This window comes from Heptranchias perlo, chromosome 11 (assembly GCF_035084215.1).
Source record: "Heptranchias perlo isolate sHepPer1 chromosome 11, sHepPer1.hap1, whole genome shotgun sequence".
Classification (NCBI taxonomy): domain Eukaryota; kingdom Metazoa; phylum Chordata; class Chondrichthyes; order Hexanchiformes; family Hexanchidae; genus Heptranchias; species Heptranchias perlo.
Genome location: NC_090335.1, coordinates 57,178,515 through 57,200,610, shown reverse-complemented (window position 1 = coordinate 57,200,610; position 22,096 = coordinate 57,178,515). Strand labels below are relative to the sequence as shown.

Genomic DNA, 22,096 nt, shown 5'->3' with positions numbered 1-22,096 from the left:
AGGAAAGATGTGAAGGCCTTAAACAGGGTGCAGAAGAGATTTACTAGAATGATTCTAGGGATGAGGGACTTTAGTTACATGGATAGACTAGAGAAGCTGGGGTTGTTCTCCTTGGAACAGAGACGGTTGTGAGGAGATTTGATAGAGGTATTCAAAATCATGAAGGGTCTGGACAGAGTAGATAGAGATAAACTGTTCCCATTGGCAGAAGGGTCAAGAACCAGAGGACATAGATTTAAGGTGATTGACAAAAGAACCAAAGTTGACATGAGGAAAAACTTTTTTACACAGCGAGTGGTTAGGATCTGGAATGCACTGCCTGAGGGGATGGTGGAGGCAGATTCAATCATGGCCTTCAAAAGGGAACTGGATAAGTACTTGAAAGAAAATCATTTGCAGGGCTATGGGGATAGGGCGGGGGAGTGGGACTAGCTGGATTGCTCTTGCACAGAGCCAGCGCGGACTCGATGGACCGAATGACCTCCTTCCGTGCTGTAACCTGTCTATGATTCTATGTGGCAAGCTTAAAGAAACTGGCCCTCATGTCCTCTTCATGCAGATATGGAGCAGGAGGGACGGGCTGTTTGGGGTAATGGAACAGAGACACCAAGAAGGTGGTGCACACTTTTTGGAAGGGTTTGGCTGTGGCTGCGGGAGTGTCAGCTCCGTGAAACCCAGGACTCCTTTGCAGTGCAAGAAGAAATTTAAGAATCTTCCCAGAGCAGCTTAGATAATTTCCCTCCTCCGCCTAGGAACATAGGAACAGGAGTAGGCCATTCCGCCCCCCGAGACTGTTCCGGCATTCAATTAGATCATGGCTGATCTGTATCTTAAACCAGCAGTAGAATGTTGAGTGGGTGAAATAGATAAACAAGATGTTGGGATTTATCACTGAAGGAATAAAGTAGAAACCCAGGATGTGGTTATTCGTTTGTACAATGCATGCCCCCATATTGAGTATTCTGTGCAGTTTTGGGCACCCAAGCATAGGGGGACAGAGGGAGTCCAAAGCAAGGCATCAAATTGATAAGTGGGATTGGGCAATTATGAAATGATGAAAGATTATGGATACTAGTGATGTTTACACTAAAAAAAGGCAGGTAAGAGGTAATGTTATTGAAGCATTTAGAACCTTAAGGATTAGATAAGCAGGATCAATGTTCAATATTCACAAGGCCTAGGACAAGGGGTTTCAAGCAAACTTAGACAAGGAAATGTGAGCACTGCTAACAGAGGATATTATAAATTTCAAGAAGTGGATGGCTACATTTTTGGCAGAGTTCTATCAAAGGATAAAGTGGGCATAAAATCTGGGATCTTTGGAACCACTTGATGAATTGAAATGGTGTTTTCCAGTCATGTACAGCCCTGTGTTCCTAAGGACATTGGGACATAATGGGGGAGGGGAGGAGGTTACTGTGAGATGTTAGTTAAGTACATCTAGTGCTGCTTCATGGATAACCATGAAATTTGACTGGTTGCCTTAGGGAGTTGTGACTGAATTTCCCATAGTTTGTTTTCCCTGAAAGTGGACATAGTCTTTGTTTCACCTCCATCAGTAGTTAACATTACAGGCAATTTCAGAGTGTCGTGCATGAGGTCACACCAAATAACACATAGGGTGAACATTGATGGACCTAATAATCATTTCTTATCCTTTACATATGTTTGCATGTTATTTAAAATAACATTTGCAAACAATTTCCTGTCCATTTAAATATTAGCTAAAATTAAAGCTCATGGAACTGAAGGCAAATTATTGACCTGGTTAGGAGATTGGTTAGGCGGTAGAAGAGAGAGAGTAGGGATAATGGGTATGTACTTGAACTGGAAGGAAGTGACAAGTGGTGTCCTATAAGGATGTGTGCTGGGCCTCAACTATTCACTATATTTAATGACTTAGATAACATAATAGAGAGCCATGTACCCAAGTTTGCTGATGACACAAAGATAAGTGGCATAGTAGTAGGGAGCATAAAATTACAAAGAGACATTGATCGATTAAGTGAGTGGGCAAAACTGTGGCAGATAAATTTCAACACAGTTAAGTGTGAGATCATCCATTTTGGACCAAAAAAGATAGATCTGAGTATTTTTTAAATGGTGAAAAGCTAGGAACAGTGGAAGTCCAAAGAGGTTTAGGAGTCCATGTACACAGATCACTAAAATGTAGTGGTCAGGTACACAAAATAATCTAATGGAATGTTAGCCTTTATATCTAGAGGACTAGAACATAAAGGGGAGGAAGTTTTGTTACAGCTATACTAAGCCCTGGTTAGACCACATCTGAAGTACTGTGTACAGTTCTGGGCACCGCACCTTAGAAAGGATATATTGGCCTTGGAAGGAGTGCAGTGCAGGTTCACTAGAATGTCATCAGAGCTCCAAGGGTTAGATTATGAGGAGAGATTAAATAAACTAAGCTTGTATTCCCTGGAATATAGAAGGTTAAGGGGTGACTTGATTGAGGTTTTTAGGATTTTGAAAGGAATTGATAGGGGGGAATCTAGGACAAGGGGACAAAACCTTAAAATCAGAACCAGGCCATTCAGGAGAGAAGTTAGGAAACACTTTTTCACACAAGGTGGTAGAAGTGTGGAACTCTCTCCCACAAAAAGCAGTAGATGCTAGCTCAATTAATCATTTTAAATCGATAGATTTTTGCTAGCCAAGGGTATTAAAGGATATGGAACCAAGGTGGGTGGATGCAGTTTGGATACAGATCAGCCATGATCTCACTGAATGGCGGAACAGGCTTGAGGGGTTGAATGGCCTACTCCTATTCCTATGTTCCTATGAGATAACATTTTTAAGAATCAAGGGAACTAGGCAGTAATTTGTGTTAAATTAGTGCCTTTTCCTTTCTGGAACTTTGGCTTTATTCCATTAAGAATGTGATGGGAATTACCTAAGGGCACTGTAAATGTTCCAAACCTCATTCCAATCTTGGATGGTGTATTTTAGCACTGACTGTCCTGAGTGTCTGCTTATGTATTTGATCAGGCAGTTGTGAGCTGCCTTTGTGTTTGTAAAGCTGTCAAGGATTGAGTAATGATCCAAAGGAAACATTGACATGGCCATGGTCTAAAGAATGTGCTATACATAGCTTGAATTTAGTCAGCAAAATCACTTTGCAGAGAAAGGGCAAGCAGAATTTAATTCCAGTGCCCAGCTTATAAAATGTTTCAGAAATATGAGAAACCTTATGTATTTTAATTTATAGGCCAGTTGTAACTGTGTATCTTACATCATTGTGATTGGTACCCACTTCCTAACTACACCAGATGGTGGAAATTCAGTCATGGTTATTTTCAGGCGCACGGTGGGGTACAGGGTACATTCTGCGTGCTTGAATGGTGAGGCCCGAGGTGCCCCTAATATTGGGCCTCAGGCCTCATTTCCACCAAGTTGGCAAGCTGCAAACAGCCTGCTGGTGAAGAGTCAACGAAGATTGGGCCGCTGCTATGATCATGGGAACAGGAGTAGGCCATTCAGCCCCTCGAGCCTGCTCCGCCATTCAATTAGATCATGGGTGATCTGTACCTCAACTCCATTACTCGCCTTAGCTCCATATCCTTTGATGCCCTCACCTAAAAATTTACTGATCTCAGTCTTGAAAGCTCCAATTGTCCCCCAGCATCCACAGCTTTTTGGGGGAGAGAATTCCAGAATTCTGCTACACTTTGTTTGAAGAAGTTCTTCCTAATTTCCCTCCTAAATGGCTTAGCTCTAGTTGTAAGATTTTGGGCTATAAATTTGGTCGTGTAGTGCCCATTTTTTTGGCACGACATGGCCTCCTAAGGCCCCAAAATGGTATCCGGAATGTGTGCGTGTGCGCCGGATGCCATCTTGGTAAAGGCATTTGCGCACGTGCAGATAACGAATGTGGGTACCATGTAAAGTAAGGAGAATATGCATTAGATCAGTATGCAACGCTGATTTAAAGGGATAGATACCATTTTGGCACTCAACGCTCCAGCCAATGTACTGTCTTAACCACCAATAGCTGAACATGTCATAGACGGTCTGGAGGACACTCCCCACCAGCACTATTTAAAGGATTTGCAGGTGAATTGCTGGATTATTGCTTCTAGCTGCTGATGCATTTTTAACTGTTTTTGGAGGTCTCCTACATTTGAATACTGGGACTAGGGGACATAGCCTAAAATTTCGAGCCAGGGCTTGCAGGAGTGAAGTTAGGAAATGCTTCTACATGTAGAGGTTTGGAACGCTCGTCTGCAAATGGCAGTTGATGCTAGCTCACTTGTTAATTTCAAATCTGAGAATGATAGATTTTTGTTAACCAAATGTATGAAGGGATATGAAGCTAAGGCGGGTATATGGACTTAGGTCACAGATCAACCATGATCTCATTTAATGGCAGAACAGGCTCAAGGGGCTAAATGCCACTGCCACTTGCTGCCTCCTGGTTTGCACCACCTTCTCCTGCAAGAAAGTGGGACATGTGTCAGTGAGTGTCCTGCAGGAGGTTTGGATGATGTGCCTGTCACAGTTGATTAGCTGCCAGTGTGTGTGACTTGTGAGTTGTGGGTGTACCACTTGTAGCAGTAGATGCGGCTAGTGGTGCAGTTGGTAGGAGATGCAACTTGACAGTTGACTTCTCTCACCTTGACCACTCGTGTCAAAGCATTGAACTTCTTCCTGCACTGCATCCATGTTCGTGGTTCTGTGCGCCTGGCATTGACTTTTTTCCCTACTGCCTCCCACTGTCTCCTGAGCATATGTCTGGAGGGCCTCTTGCCCCCCCCCCCGCCCCAACCCCTGCAGCTATAGGATGCTCCTCCTTCTGTCCACCTCTTGCACCAAGGCCTCTAGTGCATTATCAGAGAACCTTGGTGCACGCTCCCTCGCAGGCCTGGTACAAACTCAGATCGGCAGATTGTGATGTCTGGCTTGCAGATTGAAGGATGTGGGATTTGGTAGTCCACAACCTTTATTCAATGTTTTAACATAACTCAACAGTTTGTAAACATAGGGACGGGACCTACATCTGTGTTTTACGTGTGCGATGTCTGATCTCTGACTCCGTGCGGACCCCTATCTTATTTTTTGCAAATAAGAGGTGCAAGCTGCCTTTAAGGGGTGCAGCCTGCCTTTAAGGGGTGCGAGCCACTCACGCGATATCTGGGTCCCCCTGTTGGTGAGAAGTCACTGAACAATGCAGCTAGGCCTGGGTTAATTGCGCACTGCGACCCCTGCGCCCGGATTTGGGGGTTATCGAATTTAACCCCCTCAGTCTCCTCATTCTTGATTACCCTACCAGATAATAGTTTCTCTTTATCTACCCCATCAAATCTTTTTATCATTTTAAACATGATCAGATTGCTCCTCAAGCTTCTATTTTAAATTGCAGGCGGCAAAGACTTCCACCTGAAGCAGGCAGGTCCTTCTTTAAATGTATAGATTGGGCTTCGGTTGCATCATCGGGGCCCAGTTGCTATTTTTACCTGAGCGGGGGAGCAGTGGTAGCTTCCCTGCCAGAACAAATCTGCTGGAATCCACATCCAGGACAAGAAGAATTTTTATTTTTCTGCAGTTTTCCTTGTGGACCAGAAGGTGCAGGGGTGCTCCTGCGGTCCCAACAAGGAAACCTTAGGCCGCCCTTGCCCTGGGCTTTCTCCCCCGTCTGCGATTCCCCACCTTCAGCCCTCCAATCTGCTTGCCTTGTGCCAGGGACCATTCCGCTGGGTCCCAGAGGTGGCCTCTGAGCTGCCCGATTTTTAACAGTCGGTCAGCCACTTCCCGGCCAATTTAGTCAGCAAGCGGCATGCAAATGAGGCCAGACCGTTAAAATCGGCCGAGCTTCCCTGCTACCACTCCCGCACAGGCTGGCCACTTGCTAGACCGTGTTCCTGCCCAGGAGTGAAAATTCAGATCCGTGTGTCGTATCCTGAAAATAGTTTAGATTTGCTAAGTTACTGTATCAGAATTTGTGACCATTAAATGAAGGGAAACCAGTCCCGATTTTAACCCTGCCCACCCAGCGGGAACAGAGTGTGTGAAGGGTTAAAATCGGGTTTGGGTACACACCGCAACGTTCCCAAACCGTTCACGCCGGATGCCATTTTAACTGGGAATTTGTTACCATTTGGGACAAATACCCACCCCAGGCAAGAAGGGACGTAATTAAAATGTAAAAGTCGCACTCCGATGGCGTCGTCCTTACCAACACACCATTTTAACCGAAAATTGACGAATGCCCACCCAGTCCCAGACCCAGCAGTAAAGCTTGGCGCAATTAGTGTGTGGGAGCTACAGAAACTGTATAAAAAGGGGACCTCAGCTTCAGCTCCCTCGCATTAAGTAGGCATTGGGAGACGCACGGGAAATTGTTCGCACGATTCAGGCAGGCTGGGCGCATCACCACGCAATCAGAAGGACATCCCGTCAATCTTAATATAATGAGGCCCCGGAATTAAAATGGTCCGAGCCTCATGCCCAAACGTCCCCCGCACGCAGGATTCCTCCTCCAGGTTAGATTTGGAGCTTTCGTTTTAAAACTAAATTATGAATTTGTAAATACCTTTCCTCGTAAATGCAACGGCAAATAAGCAGTAAAGGATCAAAAGTTTTAAACTTAGTATGGATGATCCATGGTATGGAGAAGCCAGCAAGATAAAATTCCTCTCTTAATGAAAAACAGGAGAAGGTCTGCTTTGGTCTGTAATTAATGGCCCAGTAACAAAATGGCCCATCTTAGAAAGTGTACATTTCAAAGACATGCATTCCTGCAATTTGTTACGGAAAAGAAAACATCCCATTTTTCATTAAGATAAAATTTCACCCCGAGACCCCTGATTTTGTACAAAATTTTCAATTATTCCTCAGGTAAAGATTCAAGTGGAATATATTGTCTTCCCACTAACAACAATCATGGGAGGAATAACAAAGAACTCTTTCACTAATAATGAGTAAGCAGGACAACAAATGGATAAGAAGTACATTGCGCAGAGGTAAAACGCAAAACACAAGGCAGGAACACACAGATTTCCCAAGAACTGTATAACCTCTAGGTGAATGTCACTGAAACCATAGTGGGATAGGATTTCATATTTTATTCTTTTGAGTGAACAGTCCCAGGAAAAAAAATTAGAACTTCACCTTAATATAAAAGTCAGACCTGTAAGATATTGTAAGGATTTACAATGTAAAGAAAGGAACACTAAGGTTGTGGTAGAATAGAAGGGCAAAGTCCTCAGTAATCAAAAAGACGAATGGAATGTTGGCCTTTATCTCAAGGGGGTTGGAATTCAAAAGTGAGGAAGTGATGCTTCAGTTGCACAGAGCCTTGGTCAGACCCCATCTGGAGTATTACATTCAATTTTGGACACTGAACCTCAGAAAACATACATTGGCCTTGGAAGCGATACAGCACAGATTCACCAGAATGATTCTAGGCCTTAAAAGATTAAATTATCAGGACTAGTTGCATAGACTTGGCTTATATTCCCTTGAGTTTAGAAAACTGAGGGGTGATCTAAACGAGGTGTTTAAAATGATAAAGTGATTCGATAGGGTAGATACAGAGAAACTATTTCCTGTGGTGCGGTAGTCCAGAACAAGAGGGCATAATCTTCAAATGAGAGCTAGGTCATTTAGGAGTAAAATCAGGAAGCACTTTTTAACACAAAGGGTAGTGGAAATCTGGGATTTTTTTATTCATTCATGGGATGTGGGCGTTGCTGGCGAGTCCGGCATTTATTGCCCATCCCTAATTGCCCTCGAGAAGGTGGTGGTGAGCCGTCTTCTTGAACCGCTGCAGTCCGTGTGGTGACGGTTCTCCCACAGTGCTGTTAGGAAGGGAGTTCCAGGATTTTGACCCAGCGACGATGAAGGAACGGCGATATATTTCCAAGTCGGGATGGTGTGTGACTTGGAGGGGAACGTGCAGGTGGCGTTGTTCCCATATGCCTGCTGCTCTTGTCCTTCTAGGTGGTAGAGGTCGCGGGTTTGGGAGGTGCTGTCGAAGAAGCCTTGGCGAGTTGCTGCAGTGCATCCTGTGTATGGTACACACTGCAGCCACAGTGCGCCGGTGGTGAAGGGAGTGAATGTTTAGGGTGGTGGATGGGGTGCCAATCAAGCGGGCTGCTTTATCTTGGATGGTGTCGAGCTTTTTGAGTGTTGTTGGAGCTGCACTCATCCAAGCAGGTGGAGAGTATTCCATCACACTCCTGATGGTAATGCCGTTGAATGTCAAGGGGAGGTGGTTAGACTCTCTTGTTGGAGATGGTCATTGCCTGGCACTTATCTGGCGCGAATGTTATTTGCCACTTATGAGCCCAAGCCTGGATGTTGTCCAGGTCTTGCTGCATGCGATGTTCTCCCTCAAAACACTGTGGATGCTGGGTCAATTCAATTTTTTAAGATTGAGATAGATAGATTTTTGTTTGGTAAGGGTGTCAAGGGATATGGAGCAAAGGCAGGTAAATGGAGTTGAGGTACAGATCAACCATGATCGAACTGAATGACGGAACATGCTCGAGAAAATGAATGGCCCACTCCTGTTCCTATGTTCTACAATAAATTAGGATTATAAAGCTAGCCATGTCAGTGAGGAGGTCTTAAAGGCTCAAAAACTGTAATCTATGAGGTGACTGAAAAATTGGTGGAGAGTAGGACTAGATGTCAAGCCTTTGAGTCTGGCTTTAGGTTTGACTTTGGCACATTTCTGGTGGACCTGACCTCAACTTTGATTTCTCTTTATTTTTCAGATCTATCAATCTGAAATTTAAATCATCAGAAACCCAAAGTATTTGGATCATTGGACTTGAATATAAGCTCTACAATTCATCTCTAGCTTCACAAGCCAAAGGAAATAGAGGAGGAAAACCCATTCGGTCATAGGAAGGACAGGTAAGTAGACAAGATTTAACTTTACAGCTATAGAACGTAGTATAACCCATGTGCAAGAAAGCCTATGCAGAGACATGTTGCAGGGTAAAGAACTTCTTACCTCCTTCAGTATGTGAGATCTGAAGAACACAGCAAGGAACAGACTAAAAGTTAAACTTTATCTGAAAGAGGAAGAGAAGGAACTTGAAGAGCAGACTAAGTGTTGAGATCTCCTTCTACTGGACATCCCACGATAAATCAAATGCTGGAGAAATTTCAATGGCTATGGTAGTCAGATAGGGAAACTTGGTAATGTTTTACTTTAAGTGGAATTAAAGCATATATTAAAAGGACCATATAAAAGCCTCTGCACTTTATTTAGATATCTTAGAACCATAGAAATCACAGCACAGAAAGAGACCATTTGACCTATCGGTACCGGTGCTAGCTCTTCAACTGGAACTTTCTATTCCAATCCCACGTCTCCTATCCTTTTATATTCTTCTTTTTCAAATACTTTACCAATTCCATTTCAAAACTCTGCTTCAATAGCCAGTTGTGGTCAAGTATCCCATGTTCTAATAACCTTTTGCATGGAAATAGTTCTTCTGATTCCGGGTTGCCTTTGCCAGTAATGATCCTTAGTCAATGTTGTCACCAATTTGTCAACCTGGGGAATTTAGGAATGTGAGTGGAACTAGCACCACTCTGAATATTTATGTAAATATAGAGGGATGACACTATTAAAATACTGAAAGAGAAGTTCTAATTCCATGTGAAAAGAGCTTTATAATGCTCTAATCACCAAAGACAGAGTTGTTACTAATTTTACAGCCTGCTAATAAGAAATAAACTATGTATTATACTTTAACATGTACTAATTTTTGCAATCTGGATGCAACTCACTTTGCAATTCCTGTGCAATAAATAATCTTGTACAGTGAATGCCAGCATACCCAGTGGCGTTTGTTATTTGCAGAGTTGATTGTATTAGAGTTTTAAATCACCATAGTGTGATCAGACAGTGGGGAAAGATTATTTACGTGTGCTATGTGTAACAAAGTTTTAAACCTGTTCTTTATAAATGGGTCAACAATTTTATTGCATGTAGCGCATGGAGGAAATATTCCCCCGAGGTTGCTCTGTTTTGAATCATGATCCATCCCATAATACTGATGAATAGCGAAAGATCAACTACAACAGAACACCCTCTAGTGGCAGTGTGCCTCAGATATACACACACACACACACACACACACACACACACACACACATTAGAACTAGATCTTTCTTATAATATATTGTAATATTACCACTAGTGAGGTTAAAAGGGTGAAGCATTCTTTAGTAATCTAGAATAAACATTTTGCTTTTCAAAATGTCATCAGTATATAATTTTTGTTTAGAAAATCGCCTCCATATCTTAGCCTTGTGGCTCAGCGCACAGTATACTAACATGTTGTGTACGTAGGAATATGATACAGGCTCGTGGTCCATGGTTCTGAACAAGGCTTCGTCTGGGTCATTGGAAGGGAGAAAGTATGAATGGGGAAGGTTTCTTTCGCAGGGAGCAAGGAAAATCAGACGGAGAGCCATCCTGAGCTGAGGGAGACATTTCAAAACCTACGGCAGAATGCCACATCTCTAAAATGCAAATTTACCTTTACGAAGCTGATTTTATCTAGGAGAGTCTGATAATGGGTAGAGGCAGACAATGGACAGGAAGTGGAGAAATTTAATGCAGAGACTGCAGTAATGGTCAGTGGATGTTAGGATTCTTTTGAAGGCAGAGAGAAGTAATGAGGCAAAGGAGTTTTGAAGAAAATTCCGAGGGCAGCAGGTATCACAAAACTAGCAATTTTATAGGTGGCACAAATATTACCGCAGACTCAACCTGAAGTTGCATTTTATTTCTTTATTATTTTTCAAATTATTACAATAGCTGCATTGCTTCCATATTTTTCTAGTGCATTTGGGCAAAAAGGGGAAAATATAGAAGAACAGGGAAAAAAAGAGGAAAATGAAATAAACAGAAAATGTCTAGCCATGATTGTATGTAGGCATCTTACATCTGGAGTTTGGGTCTCGAGGGAGAACGACATCTGTGCTCTGGTTAAATGTATTTTCGTTGCTAAATTTGGCTCCCTTATCCCAGTGGCAGAATTACAGACCTACATTTTTATGGGTCTACAACTGGGATCTACAGTTGGGATGAAGGAGCTGGTTTTAGCAATGCAAATACAAGAAGCCGGTGCATAGATATTATTCTCTGTCACAAACCAAACTACAGAAGCCTCAAATGTAAAAGCAGCATGTAATGTAAATATTTTGAATCAAGCAGGAAAACCTAGGCCTAGAAATTGATTCGTGCACGAATTTGGATGCAAAGCCAGTGGCGGCATGACTGCTGCTCCGAAACTGATGCCAAAGAGGATCCTCTTGCATCATCAGGGCGTGACCAGTGTCCTTGGTGTGCTAGATATAAGCAATGAAGAAGAGAAATGTTGGCCGGCAGGGACACTGGCACAGGTCAATACAGTAAGTCCAGGGTGGGGGAGGGGAGACTGAGAGTGGGAGGAGCAGTGGCCAGCAGTTTCAATGTGGAGCCAAGAAGAGCAGTCCTGCTCCTGGATGCACATTCAGGTAAGTAATTTTTACCTGAATGTGGAATATTTTTACCGGGGCGGCCTAACCATTTGGCATGCGTCGCCATATTGGACCCTTCAGCGCCCGTTTCTTACCCAAGAAACGGGAGCTGTATGATCCATTTTCTAGGCCCTAATCTTCTCAGTTCAGAGCTGTTTTAGATTTAACAGGCTTAGTTAATTTTGGAGTATAATAAATTGAGCCACCTGATTTCAACTGACGGCAATCCTATTAATAACATTTATAAATGCACGGGTCTAACCAAAGTTTCCTCGGAGTTGAAAGAGGAGGCATGACAGAGTGCGCAGCTGTGAGAGACCTAAGAAAGGGCTGGAAATGGGGGAGGGGGAAAGGTTCATGAATCTGACCTGCAAATAGTCGTTGGATGATGTACATAACAGTTAGCTGCAGATATTGAATCTGATGGATCACGATGCACAGATTGCACATTGTCAATAGGGAGTCTGCCCTTTGTTTAATTATGTGCTTGAAATATTAACAAAGGTAACTGAGGTCTCTGAGGACAAGCTGAGCCACAGATTTTTCTAAAGAACTTATTTTATTTTTATTCCACAGTGGCAGTCTGTAAAGTAGTAACAATCCAAAAGAATGCACTGGAATTTCATTTCAGGCTGTTAATGGACCCTGAAGTCTCCCCATAGAACTAGGAGAACATGGTGTTTGTGAGAGCCTGAGAATTTATTCTGGCAAACATATCTGACTGATGACTGATCCAAGTGTTTGATGACTGAGGTCAGACTCATTTAAAAAAAGGTTGAAAATCAAAGCTTTTACTTCAACAATATGAATGAGGTCATTCAACTCTAGATTGGTCTCCACAGAGAGTAAACAATGACAAGGAAGGAGTGAGGAGTCTATCTTACAGTTTATTGCCACTCAGAACAAACCTTAATTATTCACAATGACAAAGGCATTATGTATTGTTGCTCTCTTCATCCCTTCCTAAGGAGGTGTATACGTTATTAATCCTTTGAAGGTCAGTGGACTTCTTTTTGAGAGTCATGTTTTGCAAATACATCAGCCCTCATGATTCTTTCTGCTCAAACCTGGTATTTTCATCAGATTCAACAGTTCTGAATAGCTCAATTCAAATTGCATTTTGGGCCAAAAGAAGATACCTGCCAAATATTTATTAAAATATGAAGCAGAAGGAATTGCAGGTTCTTACTTATACAATTGTTAAAAACCCATAGCTCAAAGTTGCTGCAAGCATAAGGAGCTTTCCACAAGTGAAAGAAAACTGGAAATTTATTGTGGCAGCTGAGATATTCAGTTAGTTTTCCACGAGAGAAAAAAGCTTTCTCGAATCTCACATCACCTTTTAAATTAATCCAAGTGTGAACCTGGAACACACCCGTGTCAGTTGACATTTTACTGGTTTTATCGCTGGACCCAAGTATTGTAGATATTATATTAACATAGCCTCTGAACTATAGGTAGAGAGGCTGTGACCAAAATGTGTCACCTGATCAAAGAAAGATCTACAGAGACAGTACACCATCTGCACTGCATTACCAATCACAATGGTCACCGCTGCTCTCAACTCTTATGCCACAGGGTCCTTCTAGGCACCCGCTGAGAGCATTTCAGGACTCACCTGCTTTGCCACAGAAGACCAGTATCCCACATCTCAACTGTGTGAACTTCAGCAACAATCAGCAGCCTCAGAGGCAGCCGAGATTGGCAACTTCCCACAGGTCTTTCTGTATGTAGCTATTCATGCATTCACTTTCAATCCTATCCCATACCTAAATAGGAAGGGGTTTATTCAATAAATATATAAATAGTATTCAACTCACAAAGGAAAATGCTGCACCCTCAATTTGTGATTCCTGGTTCTTATACACAATCAATGTAGAGAGACACGTTCATGTAACATATTGTGTAAATCATAAAAAATATGATTAACCGTATTAATGGTTCTGCACAGCTTTCCAACATTCACAGTCCCAAGGCCTTCTGGAGGCTCTATTCTTACATATTCGCTGAGAGGTTTCTGATGGTTGGGTCCAAGGTTTGTGCCTTAAAACATTGGACGGTGGGCCAAATGGCCTCCTTCTGTGCCGTAACTTTTTATGATTCTATGATTTTGCCTTTAAACATGAGAACAGTGTGGAATGAGACAGGGTGATTTGCAAGTCCTTCCTGAGCACAATCTCTTTGTCATCATGACATGTATAATGCAATTTATATAACCCTATTATTTTCACTTCAATACCTTTACTTGCTTTATCCGTACAAATATTTATTTGTGTGATTCCAGCAATTTTTAAATATATCTTTCACAACTATGGCTTTCCTTCATCTCCGTATATGTTGTAAGCAACTATCCAAGAATATTCATGGAGCACCATTCATGCCTTGCCTGTTTGGATTTCTCCTAAACCTCCTTTCAGGTTGTGGATATAGGCCCTGAAAATCGACGTTAAATGCCAAGATGTGCCCATCGGAAACCATCACTAACCCTGATTGACGTTCTGGGTTCAGTGGGAGGGTCCTTACTATCCATTCTAATGGTGGGCACATGCGCCACTCGGGGTGCACCAAGACCACCTGTCATGATGGAAAGACCCAAGTTTTCTGGCAGAATGCTGGTTTCAAGGGGGTATTCCGGTCCCCCACTTTGTAACGGAATGTTGAGGGTAACTATTACTTCTTTCTGGGGGAGGGGGAACCAGCGAACCTTTGCAAGAGAGTCAGTTCAAAATCATTTATTTTTAAAATTTTCTTTGGGGCTCCAGGGCCATAATCCCAGCCTGAATCCCCAGGTGGGCCCCACTTCCCTAGTTGTCTGCAATGTATGCCTTATTTCACAAGGGTGCTTATGCTGACCCTTTACTGGGTCCCTCTAAAGCCAGAGGAAGTCAGAACTTCTGACATGGGGGGTTTTAATTTTAACTTTGAGTGATGATGTAAAATGGGCAATAGCAGATCAATTTTCCTTTCCATTAAAGTCAAGTTAAAATTACCCCAGGGGATCCCCATATTTGGCCCCGTGCCCCCTTATTGTTTGGGGTGGGCGGAGGCTTTGCCCCGGTGGGCCATCCCGGAAACTCCCACGCAAGGCTGGTGCCCGGGGCATCATGGTCTCAGCCTAGATTCTGGTTCTTCCGATGGACTCCCAGCGATGTTACACTGGAAGTATGCTGGAAGGGCCATGGATTTTCAGGGCCATAGCATTCAAAATCAATGTGCCATGCTTTTTGCCGCTGTATCATGGTTAGGGCCTGGATCAAAATGTTTCTGTCATTTCTCCAAGCTGCAATTCACCAACACTTGCAGAGGACTATTAGAAAACAGGCTTTTCAAACTTGCCCTAATCCATTTAACAAAAAACATTGTGCAAGCCACAGCTGCATAACTGAACCTTTAGATATTTCTATTGGTTAAATGGCATGCTAGTTGCTTGAGAAGTATTAAGATTGAGTTTTAAGATCCACCTAATTAGTTTTATTCTGATTCCAGTTTTCCCCTTATTTTTATTTTCAGTTGGAGGGATGCAATTAGAGATCTGGGGCATAAAATTCAACTTCAGCCGGGGCTCAAAATGGGAAAGGAAAATCAGGAGGGGTTGTATAATGAATGGCCGATCCGTTGAATTTTACCCCCCTGGGGTTTGAACTCACAACAGCCTGGCATTCTGCTCTGCGTGCCACATGTATTGTGGTTTCTGTCTTTTTCTAATATGTGCTTTTGTACAGTAAAATGGTTGACGTGGCATTAAAGGATGGTCAGTTGGAAGACTTGTCAGTAATTTTCAGTACGCCTGAAAAACAGTGTGTCATATTGAAGCAAAGTTTTTATCTTCGGGTAAGGAGAGCAATAAACTGACAGGACTAGCTCTCAGCTACAAGTATTCCTTACAACGAACAATCACACAGCAGTGTAAACCAAAAAAAAACATGAACTCCTCTCTTGGCCTGAAATACATACCACTGTATATTTCAAAATACATATAATTTGAATCTCTCTGATGTACAATATCTGTCTCATTTTAGTTTATTGTGTCTAATACATTTCACATGTATTTATATTCAAACTGAACATGATATGCATGAGTCGGAGGGGTAGAGTTTCCGCTTGTTTGGGCCAGTAATATCAGCGCAATCCGGGGAATTTTAAATATAAGTGAGTTACGTCCAAAACCGCTTACGTTCGTGTTTTCCGCGATCTTTTACATTGGTGCAAGATTCCATTAGCCTGAATCAGGTCCCGCCAAAAAACTGGCCACGCCCCCCGATCGATATTGCGAGATTCCACCGATTGAGCTGGTTCGGGAAGGCTCTTCAAATTGCGTTCATTTTCTTAGGCGCACAGGCACTAGTAGGCAAGTTTTAAAAGATTTTTCATATCAAAAAATATTTAATTTACTAAGAAACTGACTGGTCTACACCAATGAAATTATTAAATGGTTCAGTATAGTTTCTTTAAGTCATTTTCAGTGATTTTAAATCGGGTTACTCACAGGTGGAGGACTCGACACCCTTATTAAAAATGCTTATTTTTGGTGATAAACCCATTTTCAGCTGAATTAATAAAACTGCACCAAGTTACCACTCTTAAATACATCAAGGAATACTTTCTAATGGAAAAAAAAACGATTACGTTGTATTACACTGCCTGATTGCACTGGTTCATGCAAGATTTTAGGTTTGTGATTATGCGAATGAATTTTAGTGGAAACGTGAATTGTAACCTAACCAGTGCAATTTCAAGCACATTTTGGGCACAATTTCCCAATTGCGCCCAAAGTGGAAACTCTACCCCGTACTTTAAAATAAATATGAATTTTATTTTTGAATTATATATTGCAAGCAACAAAAATCCAAAAGGAATAAGAAAAGCAAGTAAATTATTGTTTTAATAAAACTGCCTGTCAGAGTATTCAGACACTAGCTTTCCCAATGTCCAGAGTTTGAATTTAATTCCTCTCCAAATGCACTTTATGATCTATTTTCAAGGGCTGCATGAGTGACAATTTTTAGAGTTTAGCAATGGATTCCTTGCCAATTTATTTCCTTAACACCAACAGATGTCCAAAGACAAAGTTTTAATTCACAATTAAACAGAGCCAAGTGAAAAAAATTGAAGGTTACTGAGCCAACATAACAGAACCACCAAAAACATCTCACGTCTGCCGGGATGATGTATGCTAGTTGTCTTCGAACACAAAGAACCCATTGCAAAGAACCCAAATGCTCTCCGTGATTTGCAGGGGAGGCTCAATGTTTGACATGTCTGTCTAAACAAGACGACAACAAAAGAAACTGCAGTAAATTTCGTCACTGTAGACAGCTACAATGTGCCTTATACTTTAGATTTATTGTGTTGCTTGTATCTTTGTAAAGTCAATCCTACTGTTTCTAATACGTGTGCTTGTACATTGGGGATGATTGATTTACATATTAAGGAGGCAAACAACTGGCAAAAATGATTTGCTAGATAGTTTTGCAAAAAATATTAATGGTAGGCCAATGTGTCCATATATAAGGAAATACAAATGTTATTTGTATGGTGAACTGGTTTGCTAAAATTGGTTACGGATGGTATGAGTTCATTTTAAACTGAAAAGGCATTTCTTGATGTTAACGTAGCTCAAAAATACATTTTGTAATGGTTTAATAGCACACTGCACATTTTGAGGTTACTAAATGCTCAACAATGTCATTACAGAATTTCCTGAATGTATTGTGATCAATGGTGCTTTTTTCTTAATGGCCATTATGGTGGCTTTTATAATGCAAACTGTTGCTGGCTGTTTCAGGTTTCTAACCTGACCACAAATCTATAAGTGAACAATAATGCCCTTTTAAACAGTGCTGCCAATTGTGGTATATTGAAATGGCCAAATTCAAAATTTGTTTCAAAAGAAGCATTCTGTAAGTCCATTTATGGTAAACATGAGTGACAAAAGTACAAAGAAAACTTAGTGAACCTTTAAAGAACTCAACATGGAAAACATTATTCACTTGGGTAAGAGCCAATAGCAACATAACCATTTTCAAAAGGTTTGATCTGATACTTCACACCAGATGCAAAATCCTACATATTTTAGGTAAATTGCTGAGGGATACGATTATTACATCCCATCACACAAAAGAATTGCACTGAAAAAAAAAAGAAATGGAAACTGGAAAAACCTATAAATCATGGATGTTTTTCAGCCAAATATTTGGCAGTCCTCTTAAGGTGTGGGCCTATCTTTTAGTAATGGAGATATTATAATAAGAGAGATATAAACAGCAACTGTGAAAAAACATATATGTTTGATTGTAGACTATAAAACCATTCCAGTCTCAATGTTATTTGATTTAAAATTAGTTTAAAAACAATTCTGCATTTTAAGATCTAGATACTTTTCACAGGCCCCATTGTAAACTTTTATTGCAGGACACCTAATATAGAGGAGTGGCCCTTTACTCCAGTGAGATGCTCTAAAATAATTTCTGTTGTAAATGTGCAGAATCCAATCCTAAATGGTGGTGCTAAGTGCTCAGATATTGGAACAGTGTATATTGTGGAAGCTAGGATTGACAAGTCTGGCAACTATGCATTTTCTTTTTCTCCTGTAGCAGCTGGAACATGTTTTTGGGGCTGTAATACTCAAATGTTTTAAGAAGGGGCATGGGGGTCCCTGGGATCCACATTCCTGAACCAGTAGTTGATTCATCTAGTAAGCACAGTAAAATCCACCTACTATCATATAATTTTATATCATAATATTGTTATAAGATTTGAAAATATCAAAGCAGTTCCTATTTTGTGCCGACATAACAGTCACTGCACTTCAAAGTAAGGGGCTGCTCTTTCAAAACTGAGATGAGGAGAAATTTCTTCACTCAGAGGGTAGTAGGTCTGTGGAATTTGCTGCCCCAGGAAGCTGTGGAAGCTACATCATTAAATAAATTTAAAACAGAAATAGATAGTTTCCTGGAAGTAAAGGGAATTAGGGGTTACGGGGAGCGGGCAGGAAATTGGACATGAATTTAGATTTGAGGTTAGGATCAGATCAGCCATGATCTTATTGAATGGCAGAGCAGGCTCGAGGGGCCGATTGGCCTACTCCTGCTCCTATTTCTTATGTTCTTATTAAAGTAATTCATTTTACATGAAGGGTTTTGAGACATTTCTGAGAGACATGTTAGGTGCTATAAAATGAGAGTCTCTCTTTCTTCCTATTCTTTTCTGCATAGTTATCCTGTTTTATTTCAGGATAGAATGTTTTATACGTCAACACTTTCTAGTTGTTCATACCTAACCTAATCAAAGTTGCAATGCAAATACATCCAAACTTTTTCCTGTCTAGCCTGAGTCATCAGGCATTATTTCACCTTTTAGCAGCTCATTTTTCGTGTTGGTAGCCAGTCATCCACTCATTAGTTTTAGTCAGCCATCAGAGATTCTTCTAAGTCTATTTTACCCTTCTGTTCCTTTGATTAGAACTTAGAATTTGGTAACAATTTCCTTACATTAAAATATAGATTTGTGCATGATAAAAACAGAAAGCCAGAAGACCCTCTAATATTAGCCCAATACCCATTTCCATTCTGCCAGCAAGCTAAGGGACCTCATTGCAGTCTTCCAGTTCTGGGATGGCGAGTCAGAGCCTGGGGATGTAAGCGCTCCTGAAGTTGAGTCAAGGACGGGCCTGAGGTGGTCCGGATTATTTTTGTTGACCCAGAAGGAGCATACCTACTCCTCTTAGCCCCATCAGAAAAAAAATGATATTTCCTGGACCGTTTTGTGAGCGGCCTCCAGCCGTCCCTTTAAGGACCATTTGATAAGCCGCTCACTGCCCGGTACATGTAATTTGAATAGAAGTGACACATGTTCCCCCATATGTACAGCATAGAAATCAGATTTGCATAGTTTAATGAGGCTCTTGCCTGGACCGCCCTTGTAAGGGCCCTGGGCAAAATGGCGGCAGCTTGGATCGGAGCGGGAATAAAGAGGTGAGTGCAGCACTCCGATCTTATGGCCACTACCATCCCATTCCCCTGGTGGACTGAGTTAAAATCGGCCCCATTATTGCAGTGCACCTGTTCAAATGTGCATACAGGTTTTTCTTCATAATGTGTAGGGCAACAGTCCTAACATAGCAAAATTTATGAAATTTGTTAAAGAATTGAATTAAGACAACAAATGGCCTCTGTTGAATTTGAAAGAAAATCAGCCTTCTCAAGTGGTTAAAGGAAACAAATAGAAGTTATTCCTGTCTGATTACAGTGAGCTGAAGATTTGTAAATGTGGCTACTGCTGTGTTGGTTACTTTCTTATAAAGCAGCGGGAATTGTAAATTATGAGGATAAAAAAAGGCAAAACTGATCATATTTTCTGTGGAACATGATGATTTCTGTGCTGTTGGAACCAAAGGTGAGTCACCTGTGGAATATGTCTGATCAACGTGGAATGGTGTAAATTGTAGGTCTGGATTAATAGTGACGTGTTTTGCATGATTTCCTTCAGATGCGAGGGAGCAATTTAGCAATTTGACAGCGTTATCTTATTAGAACTTTACCTGTGCTTCACTGCCTGTGTCTCTGAATTGATCCATATTACATGTTAAAAGGGAGGCGTCTGTTCTCTTATTGCCATCATTCACTTCATGTTGTCACACTTTATGATTCAGAACAGCTTTTTAAACGCAGGAGATCGCAATAGACTTTTTTGTATGTAGAACTTCCGTAGTTGGAACATCGTGAAGATCCACTCCACCGATATCACAAGCAAAAATGGTGGGCTGTGGGCAGAACTCCACATTCATGTTGTCATTTGATCAAAACCTCACAGGGTTTCATTTGAAGTGAGTTCTACATGAATACCTCTCCCCAGCTTGCCTCTAATCATCAGCTGTACACCATAAAGCACAGTAACAAGGGAAAACAGAGACATTGATAAATATACAGATATAGCTTTCTCTCAAATTTGGTATTATGTGACAAATCAAGGTTGCAGTCCATTTCACTTATTACAACCTATTGCAATCATGTATAATTGTTATCTGCATTGGTTTTTTAAAAATTAAAATTACCTGTTAATTTTTATGGCAGTCTCTTTTTGTTAAATGTTAATTTTAGCAGTTCACAACTTAATTCTGTGTCAATTGTTCGTCTGTTTGCTGCAGTCTAGCCAGTAGAAATAAACTGTAAGCTGTTTGAGCGAAATCGGGCTGCACAATATTAGTAATGAGCATGTTAATATATTTGCATGAATTTCCTCTCTTCATTAGTTTAGTTACAACAGACTTCAGCTTTTTTTTAAAAATAACAGACAAGAGTGTTCATTATAACAACTTGCAATCACGTAGCACTTTTAACATAGAAAATGTTGTAAGTGGCCCTCGAGGCTCCATGGTTTGCACCTTTGCCATTCACCAAAACCTGGACCTTCCACCCTGTAAATAATGGGAGCCAGGTCACGTTCACCAGCCACACAGAATTTGAAATTAAATTCCACACCATAAAAGTGGTTTAAACCTTGGGTCTACTTTAACATCAGTGCAAGGAATCTTACAACACCAGGTTATAGTCCAACAATTTTATTTTAAAATCACAAGCTTTCGGAGATTATCTCCTTCGTCAGGTGAGTGAGTGAGTGAAAGGTTCTCAAATCACATATCTTATATTAGGCTGGGACACGCTCACACCAATCAAAGGTGTCATTGGTGTTCAGACAGGTTAGCCATGGAAAACAATTCTGAATACACAATGGGTCAGATTACAAAGCCAGAGAGAGAAAGAGATCGAAAGGCAGAGAGAGAGAGAATGTCCAGTTGTATTAAAAACAGATAATTTTTTTTTTCCCTGCTGGTGGGGTTACGTGTAGCGTAACATGAACCCAAGATCCCGGTTGAGGCCGTCCTCATGGGTGCGGAACTTGGCTATCAATTTCTGCTCGACGATTTTGCGTTGTCGTGTGTCTCGAAGGCCGCCTTGGAGAACGCTTACCCGAAGATCGGTGGCTGAATGTCCTTGACTGCTAAAGTGTTCCCCGACTGGGAGGGAACCCTCCTGTCTGGCGATTGTTGCGCGGTGTCCATTCATCCGTTGTCGCAGTGTCTGCATGGTCTCGCCAATGTACCATGCTCCGGGGCATCCTTTCCTGCAACGTATGAGGTAGACAACGTTGGCCGAGTCACAGGAGTATGAACCATGCACCTGGTGGGTGGTGTCCTCTCGTGTGATGGTGGTATCTGTGTCGATGATCTGGCATGTCTTGCAGAGGTTGCCGTGGCAGGGTTGTGTGGTGTCGTGGACACTGTTCTCCTGAAAGCTGGGTAAAATGCTGGGTAACTAGTGACTATTAGCATATGAGCTTAATGAGTTCATACGCAATTCCTTGATCTGCTATTATAATGGATGCATTAACCCATTTATTTTAAATGGACTAACACCTCTGTTAACATATCAGACAGAGAAGTTGTGTCTGAACACAATAAACATCTGCATTGTAATATTTGCACAGCATAAGTTCAAGACCTAAAAGCTGATTTATCCTATAGCCATCGACTTGGTCCTGGGATATCACAGGGTGATCACATCTTCAGGCAAAACTTACATTTGTTATGAAGAATATT

At 41.5% G+C, this 22,096-nt stretch overlaps 1 protein-coding gene across 1 annotated transcript in view; it reads left to right on the top strand.

Annotated features, from left to right (window-relative positions):
* Positions 1-22,096, top strand: part of LOC137327387 (collagen alpha-1(VIII) chain-like) — a 129,343-nt gene that overhangs the window by 43,741 nt on the left and 63,506 nt on the right. Inside the window, exon 2 of the mRNA XM_067993121.1 lies at positions 8,733-8,874. The gene's annotated coding sequence lies outside the window, so the exon portion shown is untranslated. The remainder of the gene's footprint in view (positions 1-8,732; positions 8,875-22,096) is intronic.